Source organism: Salmo salar, chromosome 25 (genome assembly GCF_965601325.2).
Source record: "Salmo salar chromosome 25, fSalSal1, whole genome shotgun sequence".
Lineage (NCBI taxonomy): Eukaryota > Metazoa > Chordata > Actinopteri > Salmoniformes > Salmonidae > Salmo > Salmo salar.
Window position 1 is genome coordinate 27,666,950 of NC_138315.1, and position 6,000 is coordinate 27,672,949.

Here is a 6,000-nt window from a genome sequence, read left to right on the forward strand (position 1 = left end):
AAACAAATAATTTGAACAACAATGGAAAGATAGTGTGGTTTCACAGAAAATACATTTCCAAACATAGCCAGATCTTGTGCCTATGCCAGTCTCAGATACCTGCTGAGCTACTGCTTGGTTGCAATACACTGGAAACATTTGAACTATCATAAATTGGTAAATAAGGTGTCTTCCCTGTGGCTCAGTTGGTAGAGCATGGTGTTTGCAATGCCAGCATGGTGTGTGCAAATGCCAGGGTTGTGGGTTCAATTCCCATGGGGGGCCAGTACAAAAAAATGAAATGTATGCATTCACTACTGTAAGTCACTCTGGATAAGTGTCTACTAAATGACTAAAATGTAAATGTGTCCAGTAGAGGTCAGTGTTTGAAAGCAACTTGGAAGAAAGCACCAGCACCACAAACAATAACACAACATACAAAAATAGAAATATACAGACAGGAGTACATACACTTAACCTAGACAGGGGTATTATATTTCAAAAGAAAATGTACATTTGTCAAAAAAGTTTTATGGTATGTACTGCTTTTTTGTTTTTACATTTACTGATAATTTCTAAATAATGTTTCAGTTCTATGTTAAATAATTTAAAGAGGAGTTTGTTCTCCGCCACTTCATCTTATCAATAAAGAATCTTCCAAGTAAAATAATAAAATTAACAAATAAAATTTAACCGGGGTCCTTATCAGTTGGGTCAGAATAAAAAGTTATATCAGAGTCTTCCAAATTAACATTAACAGTAGTTTACCTTAAAATAAAGTATTCTAAGTCACCCTAAATCTTCTGATGAGAGCAGTCCCAAAATCAATAGTCAGGAGTTTCTGGGTCACAAACACAAAACACATTTGTCATCTATAGCAATTTTGAATCTGTGTACAATAAAGGTCTTTACAGGGTAGACTCTGTGAATGAGTTAATATGATACTTCTTTCACCTTGTTAGATATACAATATTTGCTAGACAACAATGAAACTTTGTTCCAGTTCACTTGTCCCAGGGCTGCATTCCAGTATATTCTAGCAGAAGGAATAGTAACACTTTGACAGTACCAGTCAAAAGTACCAGTCAAAAGTTTGGATACACCTACTAATTTAAGGGTTTTTCTTTATTTTTACTATTTTCTACATTGTAGAATAATAGTGAAGACATCAAAACTGTTAAATAACACAAATGGAATCATGTAGTAACCAAAAAAGTACTAAACTAATCAAAATATATTTTACATTTGAGATTCTTTAAAGTAGCCACCCTTTGCCTTGATGACAGCTTTGCACGCTCTTGGCATTCTCTCAACCAGCTTCATGAGGTAGTCACCTGGAATTTCAATTAACAGGTGTGCCTTGTTAAAAGTTAATTTGTGGAATTTCTTTCCGTCTTAATGCGTTTGATATAAATAGTGTAATTCAGTGATGTTGTATTGGATTTGCCTCAAACATAACGCTTTGTATTCAGGACATAAATGTAGTTTCTTTTCCACATTTTTTGCAGTTTTACTTTAGTGCCTTATTGCAAATAGGATGCACTACCTGGAATAATTGTATTCTGTATAGGCTTCCTTCTTTTCACTTATTTGGGTTTGAATTGTGGAGTAAATACAATGTTGTTGATCCATCAGTTTTCTCCTATCAAAGACATTAAACTGTTATAAGGTCACCATTGGCCTCATGGTGAAATCCCTGAATGTTTTCTTCCTCTTCGGCAACTGAGTTAGGAAGGACGCCTGTATCTTTTTAGTGTCTGGGTGTATTGATACATCATCCAAAGCGTAAGTAATAACTTCACCATGCTCAAAAGGATATTCAATGTATTCTTTTCTTTCTTTTTAACCCATCTACCAATAGGTGATTGGCATTGGAAAACCTCCCTGGTCTTTATGGTTGACCGAGGGACCTTACAGATTATTGTATGTCTGGGATACAGAGATGAGGTAGTCATTCAAAAATCATGTTAAACACAGAGTGAGTCCATGCAACTTATTATGTGACTAGGACTAGTTAAGAACATTTTTACTCCTGAACTTATTTAGGCTTGCCATAAGAAAGAGGTTGAATACTTATTGACTCAAGACATTTCAGCTTTTAATTTTTTATTAATTTGTAAACATTTATAAAAACATAATTCAACTTTGACATTACAGGGTGTTGTGTGTAAGCCAGTGACACAAAATCTAAATGTAATAGATTTTAAATTCAGGCTGTAACACAACAAAATGTGGAAAAAGTCCAAAGGGGTGTGAATACTTTCTGAAGGCAGTGGAAAGCTCTTTCCAATTTTCTCAACAATATGAGAGAATTGTAAATTGTCCCTTTCTTTCTGATACCAAGATATGTGATCACATCCTTTACAGGGATATTACATATTGACTCATATAATTTAGCAGACACTCTTATCCAGAGCAATTCAGGTTTGCTCAAGGGCACATCGACAGAGTATTCAGCTAGTCGGCTTGGGGATTTGATACAGCAACCTTTCAGTTATCTGCTCAACGCTCTTAACCACTAGGCTACCTGCGGTCAATAATTCACAATGCAAATAATTCAAATTTCCTAATATTTAGAGATAAACCAGACATGCAATAGACAGTCTTTGACGTGATAAAGTGACGTCTGTCACGTCCTGACCATAGTGAGTGTTATTTTCTATGGTAGATTAGGGCAGGGCGTGACAGGGGGTGTTTGTCTGGTTTTTGTATGTCTATGTTTTGGTTCTAGGTTTGTATTTCTATGCTGGTGTTATTTGGCATGACCTCCAATTAGAGGCAGCAGGTTGTCGTTGTCTCTAATTGGAGGTCCTATTTAAGTTTAGGTTTGTCCCACAGATGTTTGTGGGTGATTGTTCTTCGTGAGGTTGATGTTCCTCCAGCGTCACGGTTTGTTGTTTTGTATTTACTTAAAGTGTTAATTGTTGCATTCGGTTTCACTGATCTAAATAAAACATGTGGAACTACGAAAACGCTGCATCTTGGTCCGCTCTTTCAAACAGCCGTGACAACGTCATTGGTCACGTGGTAATGTTACTTAGAAACTACAGTGTATGCCATCTATGCTTTGAAACGAGCAACCTATTATTATTTATTTATTTATTTAAAAAACATTTAATATATATAATTGCATGATTTAGGATGTTAAATACAACACTGAACAGCCTATGCTTCTCGAAACGTATCATTTAAAAGTTAGAAAGGAAGATTGCCATCCAGTACAAACAGAATGAGCTGCACTCCAGTAGCTCTGGAGGTGAATTGGAAGAGAGTGAGGATGAACTACCTGAGATGGCAGGCTCCAGCCTCGCACCGATGGTCATGATAAAGACAAATGTGGTCCAGTAGCAGTGACATTTTTGAATCGGTAAAGGTAACCCGAAGTGGACTTGTGAGGATTTTTTTGTGTTTCTTCCGCCCAGAGGGAGCGGGCACTCCACGCCACGTGAATGGGGACAAGAGCTCTTACTTGTTTTTCTTTCAGGAACAGGGTGAAGAAAGGAAAGGAGTGATTACTGGGTGGAAGTGGATCAACCATGTTGCTGGGGATCAGAAGTATCCAATGCGAGAGAAGCAAGTTGAGGTTGCCATGGTCAGAGTTGTACAGAAGGTGTCGTATGCCAAGGCAGAGAAGAAAGTAGAGGAAGATGGGTGAGGGATCCTAAGAGGCTCCCGGTAAGTAGTAGACTTTTCACAAGTACAGAGTGAATTGGGAATCTCTGAATCAGAGAGGTTCAGGGGGCTGCCTTAATCAACATCCACGGTGCCCAGGAAACAGTGAGTTAACTGCCTTGCTCAGGGGCAGAACGACAGATTTTTACCTTGACAGGTCGGGGATTCAAGCCAGCAACCTATTGGTTACTGGCCCAATGCTCTAACCACTAGGCTACCTGCCAAATGCAATGTGCTTCAGTAAGGTTGGCTTTTTAGTGTTCCTTGCCATGGTTATTAACTGTACCGCAGAAATGGAACATAAATCATAGAAAATAGGTGTTGTGGTGGCAGCTGCAGAGAAGTACTTGGGTTTACGAGATTTTATTGCAGAAGAGTTACAAGGGTGTGTTGAATGGTAGTGTACCGGGCTCCCAGGCCATCGCCCTGGTGTAGGATCAGATAGAGTCAAAATAGGGGAATGGGATGGTGGGTTCTTAATGAGTTGGCAGGGATTTTTTTCTCCTTTTCCCTTTTTCCCCTTTTTGTATCACAAAGTCTAATGGATTTATACTCCAGTCCAGTTGGGGGCGGTAGTGCACCATCAATATTGGATGCCAACTGCCGTTAAAACCAAACAAACAAGAATTTGTATTTATTTATTTTTATTTAACCTTTATTTAACTAGCCAAGTCAGTTAAGAACAAATTGTTATTTACAATGACGGCCTACCTGTCACTGTAAAGAAGAAGAAGAAGAAATAGGTCAATGCAAACCGTGGGGAAAGCAGTATTGGCTCACATTCAACAAATCTGATCTAATAAAGTGGATATTTATCAAATCCGTCGTGATTGATGTATTGTAACAGTCCCACAATGTGGTTACTAGAGTACAATTTTTATATATTTGTCTGTTTTCGCTCCATAACATTTAGAAGTTGTTCCTTTTCAGGTTTAGAAGAAGTGACTGCTAAATGCTAACTCCCGTTCTTATTAGCTGGTAGTATAGCTAGCATAAAGAAATCGGTGATGGTAGTCAAAGTATTTTTTAACTGCAATACATCTGATCTTTACATCAACATAGTGTGAAATACACATAAACAATAGCGTAAATGTAGGCACATTTTGCTAGGGTGCAGTGAGGAGATTCGGGATCTTTCCACAGGTGGATCTTTCCCTCACTGCATCTTTCCCTCCCATGCGATTCCATGGCATTTCCATTGTTTGGGTCGAGTTCCATTGACCTCCTTTACTAGAGACCCAGTCTGTGTTAAACAAGCAGATGAACAAGTTTTGCTGTGAGCCAATGGGGTAACCAAGGTGACCATGGTTTGTTTTCCCCCAAGGTGGACAGGGCCTTAACGTTCTATTTAAGAGTCAATTACAAAACTACATTTAAGAAAAGTACGTATTTTTCAACATCGCCAGCTCCCAAGCGTTCTTGCTATTTAGAAAAATGTACAAGTGCATGTGTGAATTGAAAATGGGTTTTTTACACATCCCACCCCCTGGGACGTGCTCAGAGAGTGGGGTCAGATATTATTGACAGCAACCCTGGAGCAATTAGGGTTAAGTGCCTTGCTCAAGGGCACCAACAGATGTTTCACATAGTCAGCTTGGGGATTTAAACCAGCAACCTTTCAGTTACTGGCCCAACATTCCTAACCGCTAGGCTACCTGGCGCAACATTAAGCTAGCCAAGACCAACAAATGGACTATACAGAAAGAGTTAACCGTTTTAACTAACCCTAATCTTAACTCTTAACCTAACTCCTAAACTTCACCCTAACCTTAACCCTAACCCCTAGCCTAGCTAACGTTAGCCACCTAGCTAGAATTCATAACATATTGGACGTTTTGCAAATTCGTAACATATTGGACATTTTGCAAATCCAGAACATATAATATGAATTGTAATTCGTAACATATCATATGAAATAGGTGATGGACATCCACAAATTAATACATACCATGCGAGGCGTGGGGTGGCACGTCATGCTGAGTGGAGTGTCTCAGGTTTGCGTACAGGTTACCCCTTGTTCTCACTGTGTGAACACTTAAGGAAAGAAATTCACCACAACAATGTTATTCAAATCTAATACAAAGAATATGTATCTCCCAAAGTAGTGTCTTTGAAATTCTCGTACACTATATCAAAACCAATCACACGTGTTTATTTTATAAAGAAAATCCTAGTTTATGAGGACACTGTTGGCTTCCTCGTCTGTCTCAAGCGTATTCACTTCCCTGTGAACCCTTTGCACCATTTCATCCTGCATTGTTTAGCCCCATCTACCATTGGCGAAAATCTGATATCAACTTTGGAGGGGACAATTACATGACATTTTCTCAAGAGCAATTCCTGAGGGGG